The sequence below is a fragment of the Argentina silus genome, assembly GCF_951799395.1.
Source record: "Argentina silus genome assembly, chromosome: X".
In the NCBI taxonomy this organism is placed as follows: Eukaryota; Metazoa; Chordata; class Actinopteri; order Argentiniformes; family Argentinidae; genus Argentina; species Argentina silus.
In genome coordinates, this window is record NC_139653.1 from 35,201,249 (window position 1) to 35,229,057 (window position 27,809).

General features: G+C 42.8%; 1 pseudogene across 1 annotated transcript in view; it reads right to left on the reverse strand.

Annotated features, from left to right (window-relative positions):
- The window catches only part of LOC310822355 (eosinophil peroxidase-like), a 110,970-nt pseudogene extending 83,618 nt beyond the window's left edge, over positions 1-27,352 (reverse strand). Inside the window, exons 1-12 of the transcript in view lie at positions 27,274-27,352; positions 21,987-22,058; positions 20,612-20,699; positions 20,284-20,457; positions 19,987-20,119; positions 19,509-19,638; positions 19,056-19,262; positions 18,504-18,849; positions 17,621-17,781; positions 16,774-17,032; positions 16,479-16,649; positions 15,637-15,874 (exon numbers count right to left, since the gene is read on the reverse strand). The product of the transcript in view is annotated as an eosinophil peroxidase-like (transcript). The remainder of the gene's footprint in view (positions 1-15,636; positions 15,875-16,478; positions 16,650-16,773; positions 17,033-17,620; positions 17,782-18,503; positions 18,850-19,055; positions 19,263-19,508; positions 19,639-19,986; positions 20,120-20,283; positions 20,458-20,611; positions 20,700-21,986; positions 22,059-27,273) is intronic.
- Positions 27,353-27,809: the final 457 nt, after the last annotated feature.

Here is a 27,809-nt window from a genome sequence, read left to right on the forward strand (position 1 = left end):
AGAATGAAGCTGAAAAACAGAAAAGAGAGGTGGAGAAAGAAAAACTAAAACAGTTAGAGAGAGTGAGAAACCAGAGAGAGGAGGAGGAACAGAAAGAGAGGAGAAATGAGGTAACACAAATAGAGACAAGAGAAAATGAGGAGGAGAGGAACAAGGCTGCAAAACAACGGATGGTTGGAGAAATGAGAGAAATTGAAAGGGAGAGGAGAAGAAAGTTAGAGGAAGTGAGAATCCAGACAGAAAAAGAGAAAGAGAAGGAAGAGGAAGAAAAACAAAAAGAGATTGCTCGAACAAAAAAGCAGAGAGAGGAGGAACAAGAAATGGAAAGGAAGAGAGAGGATGCAAGACAGAGAGAGGAGGAGGAAAGGAAGAAAGCCGAAAAGCAGGCTGAGGACAAAAAAAGAGAGATGGAGCAAGAAAAGCAAAAACACTTAGAGAGAGAGAGAATGCAGAGAGAGGAGGAGAAACAGAAAAGGGAGAAAATACAGAAAGAGAAACAACAACAACTCATTGAGAGGAGGAGAGAGGAGGCAAAACAAAGAGAGATTGATAGACAGAGAGAACAAGAACAAAAAATAGAGAGGGAGAGAGAGGAGACAAAACTAAGGGAGGAGGAGAAGAAGAAGGTTGCTAAACAGCAGAAGAAAGAGAGAAAAGAGCTAGAAAAAGAAAAAGAAAAAGAGTTAGAGAGAGAGAGAATCCAGAAAGAGGAGGAGCAACAGTACGCACTGGTGAAACAGTTGGAAGAGCAATACAACATGGCAAGACAAATGGAGGATGAAAAAAAGAAAACACTAAAGAAGGAGAGAGATGAACAACAGACTGAAATGGAGGCAGAGGAACCGAAGAAAGACAAGAGCTTCCGGAGAAGAGCGTTCAACTGGGTTAACCAGAAGATGAAGGAGCGCAACCTCCGGAAGATTGATAGGACCTTCAAGAGAGAGAAGGAGGAGGGGCACGAGGTGTACATCAACGGTAAGGCCTTCCTCTCTGAAAAAACAAGTCAGTTACTGTAAATGTTTTGTTCGATATGTATATCTGACTGTTCTATTTTATTCTAAACTTGGTACTATTGGATATTGTCCTTCTCTCTGTCAGGTGCCATGGCTGGGGGCGTGGCTTCAATGGCCACACACACGCTGCGCACCCGTGCCCAGAGAGAGCAGGAGAAGAGGGAGGAGCTCTTAGAGACGGAGGAGAAGAGGCAGAAGGTAGAGGAAAGCTGGAATAAGTTCCAGGACGAAAAGGCCCAGAAGAAAGGTGCCAAGAAACAAAAGGAGGTGGACCGATATGAGAAGTGGGCCTCGAAAAAGAGAGAGCGGAGGCTTGAAGGAATGGCGGGTGGGGAACATTTTGCAGAGGACCTGCAAGATGACCCAGAGGCGGCCATGTTTCCTGATCAAAAAATGACAATTTGGCAAAAAAGAAAGTTGAGGTGAGAAATAAAGCACACAGGGAAGAGGAGTTAGTAGTAGGATACACATTTCAAACAGACGTGTAGTTGAACGTGAAGTTGTTTGTCTAATGTCAACAGTCTGTATGTGAGCGTCTTATTATCTCTCACTTCCCTTTTTCTGTTATTTTCCTCAGATTGAACGTATTTGAAGATTAAAGATGCCGCCCCCCGCCACCACCATCTCCGTCTTTCCTCTTCTGACCAGTCATGGTTCTCTTCTTCATCTTCATATGTTTTCCTGTTCCTCCTGCCTTTCCAACATCCCTTTGTTTATACAAATGAAGAACCTTTGTTTCCAAGAGTGTACCCCACACTTTCTCCACCTCACTCACACACTACCCCATTAACCCCACACACTACCCCAATTATACACCTCACTCACACACTACCCCATTAACCCCACACTCTACCCCATTAACCCCACACACTACCCCAATTATACCCTACACACTACCCCAATTTTACACCTCACTCACACACTACCCCATTAACCCCACACACTACCCCAATTATACCCCACACACTACCCCAATTATACACCTCACTCACACGCTACCCCTCACTCACCAACCACCCCAGCACACCCCACACTCTATACTACCTCACTACACCATACTATATTATATCATGTCATATGACATCATTCATATGAGAGAGTTTGAACCCATGTTGCCTGTATGTTGCAGATCTGGTGCTTAATAAAAAATCAAAAGAACTAACTGTCATTCTTGGTTGTCATTATTTGTCACAAAAAAATGAATGGCAAAAACGTACACAGACCGAAATTAAACTTTGCATTATGCTAATATGGCGGTGGTTTGTCTGAAATATTAGTGATATTTTCGAGGCAAAATTGTCATCTGATGGCACTTGACCTGCTCATTGTCATGAATTCTGTGGAGAGAGTCAATGTATTAATCACTGTGAGAGCTACTGGTGGGAGAATCACCATCAGAGATAATGGTGATCAGATGATCAGAGAGTCACTCGGTTGTAGATAGTAGAGATACAGGGGACAAGGACACGGATGTGACTAGTTGGGCTGGTCATGTGACTAGTTGGGCTGGACACTTAGTGGAGTGAATGACTGTTGTATGATTCTTTACTGTAATTCAACCTATTGATGTCTATAATCATGTGTCATGTTGAAACTGTAAAGCTTTTCTGTTGCCTTATTGAGGGTGACATGTCAATATTGTAAAATGCATATTGATGAATGATTAGAGCCTTGTACCAACACACAGTGGACATAACCGTCCATCATCAGAGTCCATGTGTGTAGATAGTTACCAGGATTTTCCGGATCAGGAGTGATGCAGCACAGCAGTGAAGTGGATAGAAGAACCAACTGTTTATAGAGATGCATGATTGTGGGGTGGGAAGCTGTACTTACAATGTACTTCACCTTCAGAGTCAGAGTCCGAGTAGTCCAGCTCTTATGTGGTTCTTATAAGGGGAGTGCATGTACTGGTCTGTCTTGTGTACAAGCAGAGCAGTGACTGAAACCCAGTAGTGTTGTCGTTCTCTTTTCCATCCACTAGAGGGGAGCAGAGAACACTACTATCTCAGGATGACAAACAGCTGTTATACTCCTAAACCACCAACAGGGGGTGCCTATACATTAGTCAAAAGCCTACTGTTTGTGCTGGTGCTATGACAACCGTGGGGTCTACAGGTCATAGTAAAGGTCAGGTCCTGTCCACAGGGCTCTGTACCTGGAGAAGAAGGGGAGGTCAGGAGAGGACCTGGGGCAGTGATGGTGGGCTCAGATAACTCCACAATGGAGGGAGGAGAGAGTAGGGCAGGAGGGGACCTGGGGGAGTGATGGTGGAGAAGGGGGGGGGGGGGGGGTTCAGGTAAGTCCTCTATGTAGGGAGGAGAGAGGAGGGCAGTTAGAAACAATTGTCATAAGCAGAGAGCTGCACCTGAGACACACCCTCACCATGACAACACCCTCACCATGTCTGTAAATACAGTCTGTCAGCATGTATATATCTGTATCCTAAACACTTGTATAGGAATATCTATATTCTATAGGTTCATTTTGAGTGTGTACTAACATGGGAGAGCAGCGGAAACTTCCGTAACAAACGTTTTTGAAACACAACTTTTTGAGTAAGAGGACTTGTGTTGTCATAGTCACTGCTCTGTCAGGTTGCTGTTATACGGGACTATCGTTCCATCTGACTACGGTAAGCATGGATACCTCTGGGCTCGCTGAGTCTCTGTTTAGAACTTCAATGGTTCCAGGCATAAACTGGGGCCTGGAGTTTTTCCTGACCATGTGACCTGGCCAGCAAAACCTCCTGGCCCCTTGAAAATACGAGTCTCTCACGTGGACACGCCTCTCCGATGGACTCACGGGCGCCATCCCACTTCTGACACCAATGTAGCGAACGGCGGGGTAGAGTAGCTTGCCTTAAGCGGGTATCGAACTCGCAACCTTCCGCTTACAAACCGGCTGCGCTAGCCACAACACCAAGAGAGTTAACTCCCTTGGCGGAGCTGCTAATGGGCCTTACACAGGGTCGTTACAATATGGATTTTTTTGGAGGGGGCTTTAAAAGAGGAAGATGGAGGGAAATTAAAAAGGCTGTTAAAACAATAATATCTACTCACCAGACACTTTATTTGGAACATCTGTACACCTTCTCATGGTGGAGGTGGTGTAATGGTGTGGGGAATGTTTTCTTGGCACACTTTGGGCCCATTAATACCAATCAATCATCGCTTGAATGTCACAGCCTATTTGAGTATTGTTGCTGACCATGGGCATCCCTTCATGGCCACAATTCAAGATTCAAGATTCTTTATTTGTCACGTGCATACAAGTATACAGTGAAATGCAAAAGTGACAGTGCCACAGAGTAGTGCAACAATAAGTAGTACAATAAGTAAAATAGAATAAAATAAAATAGAAGTACTAAAGAATATAAACAGTATAAGCAGTATAAACAGTGGTGAAGCAATGTACGCAATGGAATGGCAATATACAATGGCAATGACAGGTTGACAGTACACTGTAAAACAGGACAGCCCCGTTTAGTTAAGTCCACTTACTTCCTCTCTTTAACACAAAGAGCTCTGACAAGTTTTGGATTTTGAACTCATCTGCGTGAGTTTTAAAAAGTAAAACTTACTGTTATTAATTGTGTTGACTATTTGAAACTTTTATCAGATCAGTATGTGTTGATTGAACTTGGGTTTCAAAGTTATCAGATGGGGGGGAAAGGCGGGAGTGGGCCAATGGGAACTACAAAATTAATATTTGTGCTGACTTTTGAGTTTAATTGTCTTCTTTAAATCATGGCAAGGCTGAAGCATGAACAGAATAATTTAACACTGCAGATAAGTCATATATAATCGAGTTCCAATCGAAATACAGACACTTTGTAGTAAATTATCAAGGACTACTTCGACACGCGGAAAGAGACTATGTACCTGACAACGGCCTACAAACCGAGGCAGAGCAACAGGACGTGCAGCGAAGGGACCGAAGTGACGAGTGGTGAAGCGGTCTTTTTTTTCTCCAGCTGAGGAACAGCAGTGCCAGGTGAGTTTAATTATCTCTAATTAAGTATTTTAACATTAACCTTATGTGTAGTAACGTAATAACGTTAACTGTGTAGGTTGTGCTTTTTAATAGCCTGGAAAATGTGACTGCAAAATTCGTTTTTATTCGAGCCCAACATGAGTTAGCTAACTTAGTTTGCTAGTTAACTGTTAGCTAACGGTTGAGGCTCGTGGTGTTAGGGCTGAGTCACTTCGTGCTCGTGCTTTGCTCACTCTTTATATTTTATATTGACTATTTAGTAGTCAAATTCATTTAGTAAAGTTGTTTTAACAGTGGATATTCAATGCTTAACTAATCATTATCAACAGGTTGGAGATTTTAGAGCCTACTTAACTCATGTTGGCTAGTTGTTGGCACTACTGATGAATTGGATAATATTGATTTGTGTTTTTGTTTTATATTCAGTTTATAATGTAATATTCAACATCACAATTTACAGTTTTCAAAATTAACAACAACACTACTTATAACAAACCCAAACTGAATATTTTAACCACCATAAAGGTTGTAATTCTTGCAGGGTTGTTGAATTATACTGCATAAGTGTTAGCTAAACGTAATCCAATAAACTAAATGTAATTGAAAATAACATGTGGAATGTTGGTTTATAGTTGTTTTTTGTTTTTTTTGTTTATTATTTTGGTAGTTAATAGATAACTGTTCTTAACCACTTGCTTGCTTAAATAAATGTTATGTTAATTTAATTTTAAATTTTTCTGTTCACAGAATCCAAGCACGTCCAGTTCATGTGGAAATGTAAGTTTTGTGCCTTCTCCTCCAGTGGCCAAGGAAAAATAATACAGCATTATAAAGAGCATCATGGACATCACCGGAGGTGTTCAGGCCTTGTCTGTATTTATGAAGACTGTTTGAACACATTTCAAACCCAAACTGAACTTAAAAACCACTTGAAAGAACATTCAAAAGGTCATAAAATTGTGACTAAGTTATGCTGTGATTTGTGTACATTCTCAGAGCTTAGTAACCTTATCAAATATTTTGCCCATCTGAAGACTCATTTGAGGAACAGGGAAACAGTTAAATGTCCGTTTGCAGGTTGCTCTTTCAAGTCCAATGTACTTTCAACATTTACTTCTCATAGAAGTCGCTATCATAGGTTGTCCACCTTAAACAGTTTAAGACCAGAGCTTTTTGTACACCATACACTTACAAATGCAGTGCTAGAAGAGGATTCTGTTTCTGGGACTGAGGCATCAACTTCATATGATTCAGTACCCGAGGCTGTACCTCCTCTTGAAAATGGAGAGGCAATTAAACGTCAGTTGGCATCTTTATTTATCCGTATGCAAACAATTCTACATGTTTCAAATTCAGCAGTACAGGAAGTAATTGATGAGTTATTTGACATTGGAGACTTTGCTTATAAAAATATTTAAAAAACTATAGAGAAAGTTTTGGAGGAAAATAACTGCAGCTGATGCCTCTGTTGTAACATCATTGTCTGATGAAATACAATCTTTGAACCCACTCAAATTTCTTTCAAGAGCAGGGCCTTTTGGCACAGAACGTAAAAGGCAGTCATTTTACAGAAAGATTTTTACAGTGATTGAACCGGTTGAATATGTGCTAAATCCACAAGAAAAAAATCATTCATTTGTTTATGTTCCTATTTTTATATTTGTTAAGTAAGTTGTTGGAAAGAAGTGAGATTCTACAGACATTACAGAGATCCAATGTACGGGAAGGTCATTATTGCTCATTTCAAGATGGCGAATACTCTAAAGAAAACAAACTTTTTGCTGAAGAATTAGGCATAGCTCTTGGCTTATACATTGATGATTTTGAAATCTGTAATCCATTGGGAACTTCAAAAAAGAAACATAAGTTGTGTGGTATATATTGGGTGATAGCTAACTTACCCATAAGACTTAGATCAACATTATCATCAATTTATCTAGCTGCACTGTGCAAAACTGTACATATAAAACAATATGGTTACAGCAAAGTTTTGGAGCCTCTGATTAGAGACCTTCAGCATTTAGAGACGACCGGTGTATTTGTAAATAGACTTGGGTCTTATGTCAAAGGTACTGTTTTGTTTGTGTCGGCAGACAACTTAGGTGCACACTCCCTTGCTGGATACCAAGAGTCTTTCAATGTGGAGAAATTTTGCAGATTTTGTTTGGCTAACCTTAAAGATATTCAGCATCATGATGTCAGAAGCGGGACATTTACTTTCAGAACACCAGAACTGTTTGATGAAGCCATTAATGTGCTTAACACAACTGATGCCTCATGTGTTCATGGTTTGAAGAGAGAATGTCCTTTAAGCAGACTTGCCCACTTTCATCCTGCAAAAGGTTTTCCACCTGATTTTCTGCACGATATATTGGAGGGAATTGTACCTGTGGAACTATGCATATGTCTTTCAGATCTTATTGCTAAAAAGTACTTCACATTGAATGACCTTAATGATAGAATAGCATCATTTCCTTTTCAGTTTTCTGACAAAACTAACAGGCCTCAGACAATATAAACAAACTTTTCAAAAAAAGGAACAATTGGTGGCAACGGACATGAGAACTGGGCACTTGTGAGATTTCTTCCACTGTTGATTGGCCATCATGTTCCAGACAGTGAAAAGACTTGGTCTGTGGTCCTTGAACTGAAAGACATTGTGGAGGTGTTATCAAGCCCCTCATTCACAACAGAAACCCTGTGCTACCTACAAGCCAAAATTTCTGACCACAGACAGTTGCTCTTAGAAGTATTTCCTGGTACTAAATTATGCCCTAAACATCATTATCTTGAACATTATCCTGTTCTGATACAGAAATTTGGACCATTAATTGAGTTCTGGACATTACGATTTGAGGCAAAACATTCTTTCTTTAAAAAAAGTGGTTCACAATACTGGCAATTTCAAAAATATTCTGCACACGTTGGCCACAAGACATCAACTGATGTTGTCATATTACTTGGAGATGCCAACTATTTTCAAGCCAAGCATTGAAACTGGAAGAGTATCAGTTGTGTCTGTGGGCATCTTAGATGCTGCAATCAGAGAGGCTGTATGGAATAAGTTTGAAGGTCTGGACTCTGTTTCACTCACCTCCATTGCTTACTTGAATGGGACAAAATATTCTAAAGGCATGGTATTCTCAGTTGGACAGACATATGGACTGCCAGATTTTGGGAGAGTATTGGAGATCTGTGTAGTGGATGGTTGCATATCATTCATTATGGAACTATTCACAGCGACCTTCCAGGAGCATCTCAGGTGTTACCAGCTCACCAGACGAGATCCTGCAACAATTGTGGTCATTGATCCGGACAGTCTGAATGACTACGTTCCCCTTGCTGCATACCCTGTTGAAGAAAAGCTGCTCGTCACTCCAAGGACATTCATGTTACATTAAGGTAATATTTGATTGGGGTGGATTATCATAAATTTAAACAAACTCTTAATCTTTGGACCACATAACGGGATATAAACTGCACTTTAAAGGTTATATGACACTCAGTCCCACAATGTATCAACAAACAACTATTTGCTATATAAAGATGTAGTGTAGAAATGGCTAACTGATCTCTGAATTCACTCCCTATCCGTTGTAATCTCTCTGCTGTTTTAACTCCATTTACAGCTTCTCTTAGATTCATATTATTTACTGTTTTTAATTAAGTGTTTTCTTGTTTGTTCACTGTGTTTCAGTTTTTGGCATCTCATCAATGATGCTTCTCAGAGTCATCGTCTCACCTCAGGAAATAAGACGTGTCACCCTACAGAATGTTCCCCCATCAGTTGATGAGCTATGTGTAGTACTGCGCAACAATCTGGGCCTCAGTGGGAAGTTCCTTTTACAATTTGAAGATCCAGACTTTGGGAACGAGCTCTGCAATTTGACAGACATCAAGGACCTACCAACTGAACGAGCCACACTGAAAGTTCTGTTCACGTTTTCTGAACCAGTTTCTGACTCGACATTAGATACTGCAAGCCTTAGTTCCCAGAATAGTGCAAGCCTTAGTTCCCAGAATAGTGCAAGCCTTAGTTCCCAGAATAGTGCAAGCCCTGATCCCCCTAGTAGTGTTGATTCTACAGAATGGCCTGATCCCTTTGTTATTCCAGTTTTCTCCCATGACGTTGAGTTTCAGCTGAGGGTAGCAAATGAGGCCTATGCCAAGGATGGAGCCGTGATGGTCATCTCAAAGAGTGTGAAGAGTGAAATACTGGACAAACTGGCTGATAGCATAACCAAAATCACTTGCTATCCAAGTAAAGACAATTTAGAAAGCGTAGCCAAAGCTCTTGTTGCAAAGCACCCTTGTCTCAGGGAGCCTGGTTCAGGTAAAGGATGGTACTGCTGGAGATTCAGCCTGACATTCAAGATGGGCAATTACCGTCAGAGGATGATGGCAGCTGGATGCCCTGAAGTTCTTGTAAATAAAAGAAAAAGAAGGGGAAACACCAAGCCAATCAAGAAGGCAAAAAGGGGAGAGATCCACTACTTACCAGAGCCACCTTATGGACAAACTACTGTTAAATCAGATAAGGATCGTGAGACCATGCTTTTGGAAGTGCAGAAGAGAGAGCCAGATTTGCACCTGCTCGATGAATTGATGACTGCAACATTCTCCCAGCGAAGACAAGAGATCATTGGTGACGAGCCACTCATTTCTGCAGTCGTGGACAGATGGCCTGCATTGTCCTTTGCCAACTGAGTACAGCATAGAAATCCTATATTGTGTTACTTGAGCTTTGAGGTAGACAAACTATGCACTATATGTTGCAATCATATTTGTGTTTTTTGTGTGTCTACCCCTTAGAGCTCTATGCTGCTCTTAATTTTCCCTAATTTATTGCCCCTTTTCTCTGCTTTTTTATTATTGGTTTCAGCTTAGTGCCGAGTTCAGTAGAATCGTCACCAAAGACCTGCTGGAGTCATTCCTGGATGGACTTGATGCCTTGGTGCCAGGTGTTCTACAGATGTACGAAGCAGCTGCTGCATCAGGCAGGAGGTTGCGCCTGAGCAGTGTTCTCAGTTGTCTTCAAAAGGAGGTATGTACTGCATAGAAATCATTTCTTGTTGATGTACTAAAATAGTAGTATTGTAGCTTGGATATCCTATTCACAAACTCTTGTCTGTTCTTGTAGGACACCAACCAAAACAAAAGAACAGCTGCCCTACTTGGTCTTCCATGCTACCTTGCAGAAGATTCCTCCGACATAATCAGGATGTGTGATGTAAGACACTGTATTTACACATTTTATATTACATTCGTTATACACTCATTTTCAGAAGTGGTATGGGATAATTTTTACAAATGAAATAGTAAATGTAATAATTCTTCATCTTAAGTTATTATTATCACAATTGTAAAAATAACTATGCCCTATGTTTGGCAAACACCACACACCCAACATTGACGAGGTTTCCTTGAAATAATTAGAATTTTGTCCCTATGGCAAGCAAATGTAGTAATGTCTGAAAAATTTATGAAATGTGCCCTTAATTTAAATCGAAAGTGTAATGAAACCCAAAATGCAATAACTTAACCAATATGTAATAAAATATCCAGACTTATATATATATATATATATATATATATATATATTTTTTTTTTTTTTTTTTTTTTTTTTATAAATGTAATGCTAACTTCTCTAAAAAAATAGCCTAGTAGTATATCAGTATATCAGAAAAAAGTTTGATGGGATGATAAAGTAGTAGGCTACAGCCTAGACTTTTTTTTTTATTGACCACGTGTTACATGTTAGTTAAGAGGTGTGTCCCGGAGTTTCTGTCCATGTGCATGTAGCTGTATGATGCATAGTCTATAATAATCATTCTTTCATTTCAAATGCAATGTATAAAACATTGAATTCTTATTCATACTTAAAATCCCAATATACTACATTTTTGAGAAATAGAGAAAATTTCAATGCAGTACATTTCTCTCAGTTTAGCTCCACATAGTGGCCAAAATGACTGTTGGTTTATTTTATTATTTGGGTTTAACAATGAACATGCAGAAAGGCAATGACAACACTCACTCAACTAATTTCAAAGATATTTGTAGCCTTTCTTTATTAGAATAGCAGTGATGTTTAAGTCAGTCAGTTAAGATGTGTGTTTTTCTCTTTATGTTTTCAGGTTCATGGTGAAACCCTTGACGTGATAATGAGAGGAATGCAAGTTGGACTGTTGATTGGACACGAAGGCCCTCTGCATGATGCATTTCCTTTGGATGTTTTCAACGTGGCTCTGGTAGTAGAGGAGAAAATCATCCTACATGACCTCAGAGATGTGCCCACGGGCTTTGCCATGTTACTGGGCGCAATCTACTGCCTTAACCTTGAGTACCCACGTAATATGAGGTACTCTTTTGAGTTCCTTCAGAGGGTTGTCATGAACATTAAACCGGACCAATGTTCAGCCAGAATCCATGGACTCTGCTTAGATAACTGCTTAGATATCGCATGTAAACAAAGGAATGCACTTGTCAAGCAACTACTAGGAGGCAGCAGTTATTTGGGAAGCTTGCCTTGTTCTTTACACCAACATTATATATTTTCATTTTGAGATTTTAAGATTATCTGTTTAGTATCTCACATACCCCATTGTTCAACCCTACCTCACCTTCTTTGTTTCTACAAGTCCACCCTCTGTCCGTCTGTCTTGTCTGTCTACAAGTCCACCCTCTGTCCGTCTGTCCTGTCTGTCTACAAGTCCACCCTCTCTCTGTCTGTCTCTGTCTGTCCGTCCTGTCTGTGTGCAAGTCCACCCCCCCCCCCACACACAGACACACACACGCACACACTTGCACTTGTGAGTGCACCTGTTCAGGTATGTTAGACATACATTGGGTATGGCATGTTACAGCCTTTAACCCCTGTTAAAGTTTATATAAACATGTATTTTTAGAATTCAGTGTGAGGTCATTTACCATGCAAGTTGAAACAAATTTGGAATTATGATCCACTTAATTTTAAATGAAAAAAGTTTTTTGTTTTAACTCACAGTATCAAGTTTAAACAAGATGTGATTAAAAGTTTTCATGTATTGATGATGTATAATGATTTTTTTGTTTCAACTAATGGTATCAAGTTAAGATTACAAGTGATTAAAAGTTAAGTCAACTTCAACAACTTAAAAAACAATATTGTGACAACTAGAACATTGTAGTATAATCAACCTTTTGAACTTTATTTTCAGAGTTGAAACAAAGGTAATCTTCAGTTGAGTTAACTTGCAGTTTTAAGGCAGCAGGTGAACCTTCATTTGCAAGTTAAACTGACCTAAAATGTTTTACAGTGTACAGATAATTACAGTGGAGGATGAGTCTGCAATGGGTAATTATGTTTGCCTGACCGCAGCAGCTGGAACAGTCCGTTTTTTGGGTGGTGAGGGTCCTTCATTATCCTGTAGGCTCTGGTCCTACACCTCCTGGTGTACAGGACATGGAGAGGGGGGGTTGGAGCTCCATGTTGCCAGCCAGGATGCTCTCCACAGCTCCAGAGTAGAAGGACTGAAGGATCCTCCGGGAGGTCAGTTTCAAGGACGTGTTCCCTCTCTTTAGTTCATCTGTAATCACGGCTGTTCTGTTTCTGGACGAGCGTATCTGACATTTATACTTGACGGTATCGGTAAAGATACACATAATTTATGACAACTGGCTATAAACCAAGGTTACACACCTCTGGTTTCCATATTGATATAGGCCAAGTTTTGGTATTAAATGATGCTGCATAACAGACGTCACTCACAAAATATTATTCACAAATTCATTAGGCTATAGGCCTACAGCTGCATTCCTAGCTAGACTGAAAAGTTACCAGAACCTGAAGTGTTTATTTGACTATCAGCTTTGCATTAATTTCTCAAAATATTATTCCCAAATGCATTATGCCTACGGCGTTAGGGGCTACAGCGACACTATTGCTTGAAGGAGGGGCGGGACAAACACATCTCACAAGATGGCGGGTACTTCAGTTGAAATTGAGGACATCTAAATACACACTCTTTGTATGACAGACTTTCTAAATGTATTTTATGCCCTCTTACTATCAAGCTACTCTCTTACTAGCATAGCAATGCCTACCTAGTTGGTGTTAGCATATCGCTGCTAGCGCACGGAGCACCCAGACACAGCCCTGTGCTCAGCATTTAACCAAGAACAGCTCACTGCGGACACTCCTAGCTCTCCACTTTGCTCCCTATTATGACATCACCTCGAAACTCCTAAACAATAGTTTAGTCAATTTGGACAATCAGCGTAATTTCCTAATCTGTATGGCAAGACCAATCATTCACCCAAGTTTAATCAAAATTGTCCAAGTGGTGTCAGAGAAAAAGCTTGTGACGTACATTTTTGCTGGCTTTGCTCTGTCCTTGGCACGTGCTTAAGAGCAATCACGTATAAGCAGTTGTGAGTCCAAATTCTGTACGCACTCAGTTGGGTTTAGAGGACATGACTGCTGAGCTAGCTAGAGCAAAAGCCCCAACAATTTTAACCATGTTTTTAAAGCTATACAGTGTAGTTTTACAATTACACTTTGTAACCAATGGCATAAAACAAGCACGAACTAACAGGCATTTAGAAGTGGCATTCTTTAATAATCAACCTACATATTTCATTTAAAAGTGGTTGCACCAATTCCAGATTGCCCCTTTTTAAAAAGTAATTTTGACCAATACCATGGTAGTCAAATCAAGCTAAATGTCTGTTTTTTTTCTGGGTGGAAGGGCTCTGTGCTGGGACCTGGTGGGTAGCACAGAGCCCTTCCACCCAGAAAAAAAGACATTTAGCTTGATTTGACTACCATGGTATTGGTCAAAATTACTTCATAACTGAATGTGTATCCAATTTCACAGGCAGGCAAGTCATAAAAATACTGACCTTGTCATCATAGCAGCTTTCACCTGTAAGATCAGAAACCACATGTGTTATTAGAAGCACATATACATATTACACAAGTTATTATTATGTAATCATTTTATTTGTCATCTCAGATTTAAAATCTCTTTTGTAAGATTGACTTGTTAAGTGCAAAGGCATAGTTCATGCAAGGGCTTCATACAAGACTGAGAATATGGTAGAGCAAGATCCAATCACGCAAGTCAATCATTTCAGGATGAAGTTAGCCAGCCAACTCAAACACACATGAAGCTCTAGCTAGATTCTCTATTTGACTAAGAAAGTCACACTTGAATAGGAGAGTTGTGGAGCAAATTAATCACTTCAAGTCTATACAGACATATAAATAAAGTACTGATTCACTCCTGTATTCCCTCACTCTTCAGTAATCATGCATACACAGTGTCTGTGTCTTCATAGGCCTCATCTACACTAAAATCAGACTTGTTATCCTGGTATGATCAGATCCGTGTCCACACCTGGTATTACAAAGTCTCAGTTCAAATGTTTTCAGCTGCATGCGCCTTCTGTGGCCAGACTGGGACTAGAAATACAATCCACTGCGTTTGTCCCGTGTAAATAAAGGTGAAATGAAAATGAGAGTGCGAGGTGGTCAGCTGAAACAGGGCCAACAACGGAACACAACCTCCACACACGTAGACCTCCAGTCATAAGCAACAAGACATAAGCAACAAGTGTAGACCGGGCCATGGAGACAGAGGCCACTCACCAGAATTTGAACAGCCTCTGTCCCTCCAGACTGAGAGGTCTACACGCGAGACATTGGAGCAGGGGATGAGCCTACTACTGCCAGGCTTGTGATGCCAGTGTTGTCTGGTGATGCCAGTGTTGTCACAGATGATCCGGTTCAGAGAGGCAGTGCTCAGGGCTGCCCTCTGTCTGGCGGTGAAGACTCCTGGGCTCTCATACCACAGTCTGGGGAGGAGCAAAGTGTTATGGAAAATACATTCATAGAACTATTTTCAGGTTATACACTTTCATATGACTGATACAACTTGTGTAACTACTGTGATGACATTTTCTCTTGCCACTCCTCTAAAGTTCTATAGCCATTGTTCTGAGAAGCACTGTATGATTTACCATATGAACAGCGGTGATCTCTGAGGGAGTGGTAGGAGAGAGCAATAATGGGGGGACAGGCGCATCCTGTCGATAGGTGTGAAATGTTGAACGGCGATTAATCAGTAAAGAAAGCCTCCCCATTGTTCATTCTCTCCCGCCCTTTCACACGTAAGCACAAGGCCATCAGCCGATAGCCTTGTAGGCGCCTGGCAATATGTTCAAAATGTATAAAAGACAAACCTAATCATTGTCTCTTTAGACTTGTGCTGAACGAACCCCAGTTCTACGCTGGGCTGCTGTTACGCTCTTGTCTCTTGTTTGCAAGCAATAAATACCGGACTCAGATATTGTGGCTACTCAGGACTTGTTTCTTGATTCTTACCTCCGAAGAGCTAAAGTACAGAGTGGTAAATCCTAGACTTCCACCACAAAAGTGAAAGAGATTCACATACAGTACAGACATGCATTCAAAATAGACACCAGGGAAGGCAGACATCGGAGGACTGGCTCATTGTAAGGTGTGGAAGGAACACTGATTACCATTCCTCGTTCCATTCATTACAATGAACCAGTCCTCCGATTTCTACCTCCACCAGCCTTCCTTGACTGACACACACACAGCATCCCCCAAACACACACGCACCTGTCTCCCTCACGGATCCTCTGGAACTGGGTGGCGATGAGACAAGCGAAGAGAGGCCCCACGCGCCCCCCCTGTACAAAGGGTTCAGCCACGCCCCCTAGCCACACGTCAATGTTGGCCGGCGTGCCGTAGAGCTGCAGCAGTCTGTGGGCCAGGCTTGGGTTGTTCAGAACCTGCGCCAGCTCAACGTGGTTCCTAGGTGCAGGGAGCCCACAGAACTTGTGCCATGCATTGTAGGCTAGGGTGAAAAGGGAAGGAAAAGACTGGCTCAGTGAGGTGAACTGAAAAGCGCTGGTGAAGTAAACGTCACCGGAGACACCGAAACCACATCCGTGTTGCAGCACTGCATGCCTGTTCTCAGCTATATTAGTGACTAGCCACTTTTGCCCTAGCACACTTGTCCCGATTATGACATTACATTTAAAGTCAGATTCAACAATCTAGCTAAAATGGTCTCCTGTGGAGCATTCCATACAAGCTTGCCATGTTCGTCCCTAGATATCTTCATCGTGGCAACCTGATAATTCCGATACAAACGTTCCAATTGTTCATGCCACAGAAAACCAATGTTTACGTATGGTTGACCATGTGAATTACAAATTGCGTGATAGTCAGGCAGTATTAGGCATTAACTTCGAGTGATTAAGGTTAGGGTAAGTTGTCAGGGAAGGCATTAGCAAATACGAGCATAAGCAACAAGAATTAACACAAAAGAAAATGTGAAGTAGTGTCCTAAGCGCAATTTGAACCAGCGACGTTCGGGTTGGTGACCCCTTAGGGTAGTAATAATAATGATTGATGTTCTTAGACCTATCCTAGGGGGATACAGGAGAGCGGTGTACCAGGAATGCCATGGTCACGGGCACGCTGCATATTGAGGGAGCCCAGGTCCATCGCCATATCCTCCACAAACGAAAAGAGTTTGTCTCTCAGAGCCTCCACCAAGATGCTGTCCTGAGTGTTCAGCTTGGCTGGTCGGCGCAGCAGACCCCTGAGCAGAGAGTCAATACCACCTAGAAGAGGAGAGGAAAGAGGCAGAAAAAAGCAGAGAAAGAGGAAACAGAACAGGATTACCTGATGAAAATGTTTCCCACTTGGCAGATACTTTACCAGGCATCCCAACGCCCCAGCACTAACCCTCAAATATGACTCTCCAGGGGGTGGAGAAACCCTTAAAGAGGGGGATGCTTGGAAACTGTCTGTTTTCCCTGAAGAGGTCGTCCAGGCGGAACAAGGTGGGCTGGATGGTCGGGTGGGCGAAGCGGAATGCCGCCGTAGCAAACACATTGGCGATGCTGGGATTGATATTCTAATTATAGCCAGGGTAAGGTCCTAGCTGGCGCTTCATTGCTTCGTCACCCACAATGACTGGTAGATAGTCACGGAACACAAACACCTGGGTTGGAGAGGGGGAGTGAGAGTGGGCTGTGGGTGTGTACTGTACATCATTAACCGGTTTTTTTTGGTGTGGTAGTCTCAGTTCAGTTTTTATTGGACATGGTGTAGGCAGACAGAAAATAAGGAGGAGAGGGTATGCCCTGCTAGACGCCCACGGTGCTAGTCCACATCATTAGCCGCTTTGACAGTGGTGCCAGGGTGTGCCAAGGCTTACTAGTGGACAGCTAGTGCTAAAAGCCCAGTGAACAAGCCTGTTTGAATGTCAACAGCTTATGGCAATATTATTTGTAAAAGCACTATTCAGGTCAGTTCGATCGTGTAGTTACAGCGAGCTAACTTTGATTATTCTTGCCACCCACCAAGTTCGCTAGCAAGGTAGAGAAGGCAAAAAGCCTGAGGTTTCAAGTGTACTGTATAGGGCAGGAGTGACTGGAAAAGCAATTGGCCTTGGCATGCACAACCTAAGCCCCACTGTGGAATGCCGGATACTGATGAAGGGGATCAATGAGAGAGTCAATGTAGATTAACTGGGGGACTGATGAGAAATCAGCAGAGAGGAGAGCATGAGGATGTGTGGGTGTGTTACCTGGATGTAGGCGCCCATGATCTTGCGGGCCTGCTGGTAGAGAGTCTCACTGTCTCAGTGTGGGTTCAGACGGCGCAGAGCACGAGCCAGGCGGTTGTGCTCCCGCAAAAAGAATGTGTGAATAGTGGTAAGGGCTACATTCTCATTCGGGCGGGTATCACCTGGGGACAGAGATGTCGAGAGCACACGTTTAGATCAACCCATTCAGACTGCATTTGGTCAACTGCTGAAGATGGGGGGGGGGGTATTAGTGTGGTTTACAGCTATAAGCTTGGTAAAGCCAGGCTGGTCATTTACAACCATAAACATCATTGACATTTGCTATTGGGTGTGCTGTCATTTGTTACCTAGTCACACATGGACAGCCCTTACTGTATCCACATTGTATTTTATAACAATCAAGCCTCACACACAATCCCCCAGATTAATGATATCCACTTGTACTGTACTTGCTAATTCAGTCATAATGTTTCTCATGTGAACGGTATGTTTCTCTCCACAGTGGACATGACTCTACACATCCCTGTCGCATCCTGTCTGAGGATGTGAAACAAGTGAGACATGTAGACACTAGACAGGACCGCCCTGAGAGGTTTGGCAGATGTGTCAATGTCCTGGGAAAGGAGTTTTCCCTCAAGGAGATTCTACTATGAGGTGCAGGTGAAGGGAACTGACTGGGATTTAGGAGTGGCCAGGGAGTCCATGAACAGGAATACACTGTCCTGAGAATGGATACTGGACTGACAGATGGTAATACATAACAGGCTCTTACTAGCCCTGCTGTCCCCCCTCTCCCTGAGAGAAAAGCCCCAGAAAGTGGGGGTGTTTGGATTATGAGAAGGGGCCGGTGTCCTTATCGTGCAGTACCCATGTTGAGGCTAACCTGCTATGAAGCAGGGCACCTCCTGGGCATTGGGGTCGCCGGTGATCTCCTGGCGTGTGGCACAGGCGTTCACCTCCATAATGGTGAAGGGCAGCAGCTCACGCCCATTGTCTGTGAACTTGGTGTTGACGCGCAGCAGGCCTCCGTCGTCGTCGAGGTTCCAGAGGTCTTTCGCCAGCCCCTCTTCAGAGCCGTAGACCTGGCCCATGTCCAGGAAGGCTGTCAGAGCGTTGATCTGCTCCCTCTTTTCGGCCACACCACCAAACAGAAAGGCGGTGGTTCCGGTACTGAAGACCGGGAGGCAGCTGTCTGGCCCAGTGTGCAGCCGGGGGTCCCCGCGAGGAATCTGGTTATGGGGCAAATAAGAGGAGTTAGAGAGTACCCCAGGGTTCTCCCCAGGTTTTTTGAACAGCGCAGTGATGGATTGCATTATGAAAACCCCAGGGAGAACATCCCTGGACTGAGAATGTGCTTGGTGTATACAGAAGGGAAGTGTGGTTGACAGGATGGGATGTTGGGGTGCAAGGAGAGGAGTTGGGGTGCGGGACTGACCTGGATGGGGAAGCAGGGATCGGAGCGCTCGCAGCTCTCGTCACAGTCCAGACCGTTGCTGAAGGAGCGGATGCTGGGGGAGAAGGGCGTGAAGGTCAGGTCGTGGTCGATCCACTGGCCAAAGATGGTCAAAAAGTGGGAGAACTCTGGATCGCTGACCACACCCACGTCTGTCGTTTTCAGGATACGATTAGAGACTTCCCTGACCTGGATACAGAGGAGGGGGGGGATGGGGAGTGTATAATCATGGTATTTATCAAAACGTACATGCCTTATGGCGACAGGATTGCAGTCATTCCAACCATGTTCAACGCTCTTCTCCGCACTATTTCATCCCCATTGTGCCTGGTTCCAGTTCCACAAGTAGTTTGAACTGGTAAGAAACCAACTGTATTTTTCAAGCATCATTACTTGTCTCAGTTTATGTGAACTGGCTGGTTTTGTTCACTATACCAGCGGGAGCATGAAGTTGTTGAAGGTCTTGGTTCTGTCAAAGCCCCTTGGTGCAGAGACCCCATCATCATATTCCGCTCTCAGCCAGCGAGTGAAGGGCGTGTTGGATGCTCCAAGAAAAGGGTCCTTCCTGGAAACAAGCATGAATTTTTATTTTATTATTGTTCTTTTTTGTGTGGGCCCATAATACACTTGGCACTCTAGGTGGCGAGTGTTCCGGAATTCCTTGGCAGTTGGTGGGTTAAGCAACTTCACTTGAGAAACTCAGGCTGCCTGCGGCCGACGCCATGCCATGGCCCACCTTCAGGAACAGCACTGGACCTCCTTATGTTCCACCCAACAGTCACTCTGCTCAAAGGACCCAAGACGGTTGCATTGTATGCAGCCAAACCCGCAGATGTCAATCAGCATACCGGCTTTGCCCTGACTACCATGGTAAGGAGATAAAGCCTGATATTGTTATTATAGTTGCCCTTACAGGTTGTTGCAGACGCTGGTGGCAGTGCGGAACTTGGCGAGGTTGGGCGTGGTGCGGCAGGACGGAGGCCGGGTTCGAGCCTCACAGCCGCTCACCCGGACGATGACCTCGAGCTCCTCTTCAGTGAGCAGGTCTGAGAAACAAGACATACGAGAACGTGTCCCAAATAGGAGTGCGTGTGTCTATAGTATGTAGAGGGGAAATACGTAGATGAGATTGAATAAGTGTGTGCATGTGTGACTGACGTGTTGTGTGCATGCACACGTATGCCTGCATGTGTGCATGGATGCAACTGACCTGTTGCATTGATGGAGCGTTTGTGAATGCGGTGGGCTCTCATGTATCAGTCTCAGGCTGTTCTCCAAGTAGTCCGCAGCTCGCACGGCACTGCGCGTGTCTCTGACAGGCTGTTTCATGAGCCGCAGGACGTCTGAGGGCTTGGTGGCCTCCCTACGCACCCTCTCCAAGCTTCTGCAGCACCAGGAAACACAATCAGAGGTCACGGCTGTTGAACACAATAATAAAAAAAAACTACAAATGGTAGTGAAATGGTGAAGAGGAGACATGACGGTCAAAAAGGTGTCATGGCTTTTGTTCTCTTCTGAAAATGTATATGTTCACCCACTTTTCTCTGGAATACTTGTATGCTTCATCTACAAGTCTCTTTGCCTCCTCCACTGCACTTTGAATGAAAGGACTTCCCAAACTTTCCCCTGCAGACCAACATGAGCAGATTGTTAAGATAACATATCCATCTCCTACTGCCAAGTGCCCTAAATGTGGAAAAAGATTATGATATTCATCCTGAGTGAGCTGGATAAACTTGTCTTGGAGAAGGCAAAATGGATTTGGAGCCTGCCACTCAAACCACACAGACAAGTATTATTATATATATTTTTTTTTTTAAACTTAAGAGCTGAGGGAAAAATGTAACCACTGAAATTCATGGACAGAGCTTTGGATGCAAGAACTGACCACTCATGAGAAGAAACATGGTAAAAACTATACCGTGTTTGTTTGCAACTGCATTGTTGACAAACAATGGCGTAAAATATGGTAAATTTAAAGACAATATAAGGGTGGTAATCCCACACCTAGGGGAAAAGGTCACAAGGACACCAGATGGTCCTGGAACATCTCAGAGGGGTGAGATCAGATAAGTGGGGGTTGACTAGAGGGTATGGATGCTTTGAAGTAAAATGGTACACAGCTGTATAAACAGGATCGAGTGATCTAGGGACAGGATAGATGGGTAATAAACACAGTTGTAAACAGCCAGGACAAAAGGGCTTTAGAAAATAGCCTAGGTCAATTGATCTCTCAAGTAGACTGACCGACGCCAAGTCAAAGGGGGCGTAGCCCCTGGATGACGAAATGTAGTTCTTGAATATTATTGGTGTATGTAGACAGGAAGTAGACGTTTGTTGAATGAAGGGTGTTGACCTATGTGATGTCTATAAAAAGACAGGAAACGGAAGTGGAAAGTGTGTTCAACTTTGCAAACCTGACACGGCTTCCTCTGTGAATAAAGTCTCTGAATGAATCAACAGCTCTGGTTAACGGTATGTTATTTCAAAATACCATTACTTAAATTCTACTACAAAAACAAGCTTATACTTGAGTTGAACTAAAGTCGTGAGGCATTCATAACAGGGTTGAACATGTCTGTTATTTCCTTAAACAAATTAAGGTTGTCGACAAATTGTGACCGAAGCAATATAATATCAGCCCTAAATTCAGACCATTCTGAAAATGTGACTTCAGTTTTCGGACAAGTAAAAAAAAAAAAAAAAAAAAAAAAAAAACACGAAATCAGTCCCAATTGTCCGAAGGACTAAAACGGTGCCAAGCCCTGTATATACAGTCAATACGACTGCCCCTTGAACCACTCGAAGTAGCCAAGTTCACTGGCGAAAGGCAATGAAACACTTTACCAGGCAGTGTTTAACCAGGACAGAATGCGCTTGTCTTCACGGGGGCAGGTGTGTAGTCTCACTCACCTGTAGAGGCTGGCAGGCTGAGGGTCAGGTGCAGCCCCGCGGCCAGGACGAGCGAGAGAAATAGGTTCATCTCTGAAAAACAGAAAGATAATACACACTACTATAGCTGGCAAGTGCACACCAGTGGGGGTCACCGTCTCACGTCGATGTGCAATGATTTCACCTCCATTGGATTGCACTGGATTAATTATACACGTGGTTTTGGCAGCTAATGATTGCAGTGGTTGAGCACAACACAGCGCACGTTGGCTGAGTGATAATTTGCACAGGTGTGTAGGGAAAGTGGCAAGTAAAATTCTGTTGTGAACGCTCGACCCTGTATTTTATCATTGCATCGGGTATTAAGTTCTAGAAGTAATTCTTTCAGTGGCGTTTCATGTGTCTTTGGTCTTAGCTGTTAAGTTCGGAATCAGGGTTTCTGATTTGCCCGGGGTGAAACAGATAACTCCTACTATGAATCCGTCAAGGCTCTGCATGTGTCGGTCGGGGCTGTCGAGCCGGTTAACGGACGCTGCGTATCTATTTCAGAGGCCATACGTAGGTCCATCCACAGTGTTTCTGTTCTGACGGTTCATACCGGGACAGCCTCTGCAGCTCGCGGCAGGATATTAGGATGCGGAGTCACAGAGAGCAGACTGAAGAAAGAATTGAACAGGAACAAGAAATACATTTACGTGATCGAATTGAAATTCCTGTAAATACTGCATCTACATAGCACTTTGCACAGAGCACTGCCTTTTCCAATGCATAATATTTATAACATTAATTGATAAACGAATAGGAATGGCAGCTAAATCCTATACATTTGAATAAAACACGTTTTGCTTACTAGACAAGACTGGATAAAAAGAAAATTGAATAAAGAGTACTTTGTCTTTCAGGAGTCGTATTCAGATCTTACGTTGTACTGCGTTGTTCTCTCTGTAGGTGCTAATTTGAAGAAAAATCAAGGCCTCACGCCCACCTTTGTCTCTGATTTCATAATTGGCCTCACGTGTCCCTTTGTCGTTTGTGCAGTATACTTGTGTTTATTACATTATTGCCATTTCCAAATTGACAGAGATAAGGGTTTCTTTTCTCTTTCCTGTCCTGCTGCATTGCTCCTTTTGTGTCAGCTACGTAAGTGTCATATGTCTGTGGGAAAATTAATGCATAAAATCATTCAATTAGATACAAGAGGAAATATATCATGTGAGAGGGACATACAGACACACTGCATTCATTCAAAAAACTGCTCAAAACACACCTGTTCACCATGGCCTACAACTGACACTTCTCACCTACTGAAAACTGCCACTCACTATTCCCTGTTTTTATGCTGTACATGTCCTATTGCTGTTTGCCTCCTACTGTTTAGTAACCTGTCTTGTTGTTTTATACCCTGTATTTGTATGCTGTTCATGTCTTGTTGTTGCTGTTTTGTCCTTAGTTATTATGTTTCAACATGTTGCATGTCTTTTTTGATCTCCTTGATTATAACAGTGCTTTTGTTGCACTTTTAATATATTTTTAGCTTACTGTAAGGTGACCTTGGGTGTCCAGAAAGGCCTAACCCTAACCCTAACCCTAACCCTAACCCTAACCCTGCATGACAGATTGAGGAGTTACTCATATCATCAAGTTATCATGGTAGGAACGATCCCAGCATTCATGGTAGGAACGATCCCAGCATTCATAACCTTTACTGTGTTTTATGAAAAGAAAACCAGTTATCGATACAAAGTAAAAACAAACAAACAAGAAAATAAAAGAATAGTAAGAACTGTCTGTAACTCTTTTTTTTTTAGAATCTGTTTTACTTGTAAACATTGCGCAGATGGTGAATGCATCTATTCATGTGTGTACAGACGTGCAGTACCATATTCTCTTGGTCTAACAGTAGATGCTGTATGATGATGGTGTTGATTATTGCTTTGCTGTTGTAGGAAGAGGAGGAGCAAGAGGAGGTGGAGGGAGCTGTTCATGTTTATCAAAGGTTGTTTGTACAGTCCTGGTCTTACTCTTTGTAATATGGAAAAAGAAGCAATGTCAGGAACAAGCAAACAGGCAATAAATACGTACGTATTATGATCAGAAAAAAATAGGTAATCTGTGCCTGTTTCATCTTTGTTGACAGGGGGACAAATGTTTGGTTTGTATCCTAGTCCTATTCTATATACACTCACTGAGCACTTTTTAAGGAACACTGTACTAATACTGGTTAGGGCCTCCCTTTGCTCTCAAAACAGCCTCAATTCTTCGTGGCATTGATTCCACAAGATGTTGGAAACATTCCTTTGAGATTCTGGTCCATGATGACCATGATGAAATGATTGCATCACATTGCATCACACACTGAACCCATTGTCATGTTCATGAAACCAGTTTGCGACCACTTTTGCTTTGTGACATTTGTGGTGCATTATCATGCTGGAAGTAGCCATTAGAAGATGGGTAAATTGTGGCCATGTAGGGATGCACATGGTCAGCAACAATACTCAAATAGGCTGTGGAATTCAAGTGATGATTGATTGGTATTAACAGGCCCAAAGTGTGCCAAGAAAACATTCCCCACACCGTTACACCACCTCCACCATGAGAAGGTGTACAGGTGTTTCTAATAAAGTGTTTGATGAGTAGATATTATTGTTTTAACAGTCTTTTTAATTTCCCTCCATCTTCCTCTTTTAATGCCCCCTCCAAAAAAAATCCATATGCTATAATTTCAAGGGGCCAGGAGGTTTTGCTGGCCAGGTCACATGGTCAGGAAAAACTCCAGGCCCCAGTTTATGCCTGGAACCACTGAAGTTCTAAACAGAGACTCAGCGAGCCCAGAGGTATCCATGCTTACCGTAGTCAGATGGAACGATAGTCCCACAGCAACCTGACAGAGCAGTGACTATGACAACACAAGTCCTCTTACTCAAAAAGTTGTGTTTCAAAAACATTTGTTACGGAAGTTTCCGCTGCTCTCCTATGTTAGTACACACTCAAAATGAACCTATAGAATATAGATATTCCTATACAAGTGTTTAGTATACAGATATATACATGTTGACAGACTATTTACAGACATGGTGAGGGTGTTGTCATGGTGAGGGTATATGTCTCAGGTGCAGCTCTCTGCTTATGACAGTTGTTTCTAACTGCCCTCCTCTCTCCCCCTTCCATTGTGGAGTTATCTGAGCCCACGATCAGTGCCCCAGGTCCCCTACTGACCTCCCCTTCTTCTCCAGGTACAGAGCCCAGTGGACAGGACCTGACCTTTACGATGACCTGTAGACCCCACGGTTGTCATAGCACCAGCACAAACAGTAGGCTTTTGACTAATGTATAGGCGCCCCTTGTTGGTGGTTTAGGAGTATAACAGCTGTTTGGTCATCCTGAGATAGTAGTGTTCTCTGCTCCCCTCTAGTGGATGGAAGAGAGAACTACAACACTACTGGGTTTCAGTCACTGCTCTGCTTGTACACAAGACAGACCAGTACATGCACTCCCCTTATAAGAACCACATCAGAGCTGGACTACTCGGACTCTGACTCTGAAGGTGAAGTACATTGTAAGTACAGCTTCCCACCCCACAATCATGCATCTCTATAAACAGTTGGTTCTTCTATCCACTTCACTGCTGTGCTGCATCACTCCTGGTCCGGAGAATCCTGGTAACTATCTACACACATGGACTCTGATGATGGACGGTTATGTCCACTGTGTGTTGGTACAAGGCTCTAATCATTCATCAATATGCATTTTACAATATTGACATGTCACCCTCAATAAGGCAACAGAAAAGCTTTACAGTTTCAACATGACACATGATTATAGACATCAATAGGTTGAATTACAGTAAAGAATCATACAACAGTCATTCACTCCACTAAGTGTCCAGCCCAACTAGTCACATGACCAGCCCAACTAGTCACATCCGTGTCCTTGTCCCCTGTATCTCTACTATCTACAACCGAGTGACTCTCTGATCATCTGATCACCATTATCTCTGATGGTGATTCTCCCACCAGTAGCTCTCACAGTGATCAATACATTGACTCTCTCCACAGAATTCATGACAATGAGCAGGTCAAGTGCCATCAGATGACAATTTTGCCTCGAAAATATCACTAATATTTCAGACAAACCACCGCCATATTAGCATAATGCAAAGTTTAATTTCGGTCTGTGTACGTTTTTGCCATTCGTTTTTTTGTGACAAATAATGACAACCAAGAATGACAGTTAGTTCTTTTAATTTTTTATTAAGCACCAGATCTGCAACATACAGGCAACATTTTCTTGATGGGTTCAAACTCTCTCATATGAATGGGCTGTCATATGACATGATATAATAGAGTATGGGGTAGTGAGGTAGTTATAGAGTGTGGGGTGTACTGGGGTGGTTGGTGAGTGAGGGGTAGTGTGTGAGTGTGGTGTATAATTGGGGTAGTGTGTGGGGTTAATGGGGTAGTATGTGGGGTTAATGGGGTAGTGTGTGAGTGAGGTGTAGAAAGTGTGGGGTACACTCTTGGAAACAAAGGTTCTTCATTTGTATAAACAAAGGGATGTTGGAAAGGCAGGAGGAACAGGAAAACATATGAAGATGAAGAAGAGAACCATGACTGGTCAGAAGAGGAAAGATGGAGATGCTGTAGATGGTGGTGGGGGGGGGCGGCATCTTTAATCTTCAAATACGTTCAATCTGAGGAAAATAACAGAAAAAGGGAAGTGAGAGATAATAAGACGCTCACATACAGACTGTTGACATTAGACAAACAACTTCACGTTCAACTACACGTCTGTTTGAAATGTGTATCCTACTACTAACTCCTCTTCCCTGTGTGCTCTATTTCTCACCTCAACTTTCTTTTTTGCCAAATTGTCATTTTTTGATCAGGAAACATGGCCGCCTCTGGGTCATCTTGCAGGTCCTCTGCAAAATGTTCCCCACCCGCCATTCCTTCAAGCCTCCGCTCTCTCTTTTTCGAGGCCCACTTCTCATATCGGTCCACCTCCTTTTGTTTCTTGGCACCTTTCTTCTGGGCCTTTTCGTCCTGGAACTTATTCCAGCTTTCCTCTAACTTCTGCCTCTTCTCCTCCGTCTCTAAGAGCTCCTCCCTCTTCTCCTGCTCTCTCTGGGCACGGGTGCGCAGCGTGTGTGTGGCCATTGAAGCCACGCCCCCAGCCATGGCACCTGACAGAGAGAAGGACAATATCCAATAGTACCAAGTTTAGAATAAAATAGAACAGTCAGATATACATATCGAACAAAACATTTACAGTAACTGACTTGTTTTTTCAGAGAGGAAGGCCTTACCGTTGATGTACACCTCGTGCCCCTCCTCCTTCTCTCTCTTGAAGGTCCTATCAATCTTCCGGAGGTTGCGCTCCTTCATCTTCTGGTTAACCCAGTTGAACGCTCTTCTCCGGAAGCTCTTGTCTTTCTTCGGTTCCTCTGCCTCCATTTCAGTCTGTTGTTCATCTCTCTCCTTCTCTAGTGTTTTCTTTTTTTCATCCTCCATTTGTCTTGCCATGTTGTATTGCTCTTCCAACTGTTTCACCAGTGCGTACTGTTGCTCCTCCTCTTTCTGGATTCTCTCTCTCTCTAACTCTTTTTCTTTTTCTTTTTCTAGCTCTTTTCTCTCTTTCTTCTGCTGTTTAGCAACCTTCTTCTTCTCCTCCTCCTCCTCCCTTAGTTTTGTCTCCTCTCTCTCCCTCTCTATTTTTTGTTCTTGTTCTCTCTGTCTATCAATCTCTCTTTGTTTTGCCTCCTCTCTCCTCCTCTCAATGAGTTGTTGTTGTTTCTCTTTCTGTATTTTCTCTCTTTTCTGTTTCTCCTCCTCTCTCTGCATT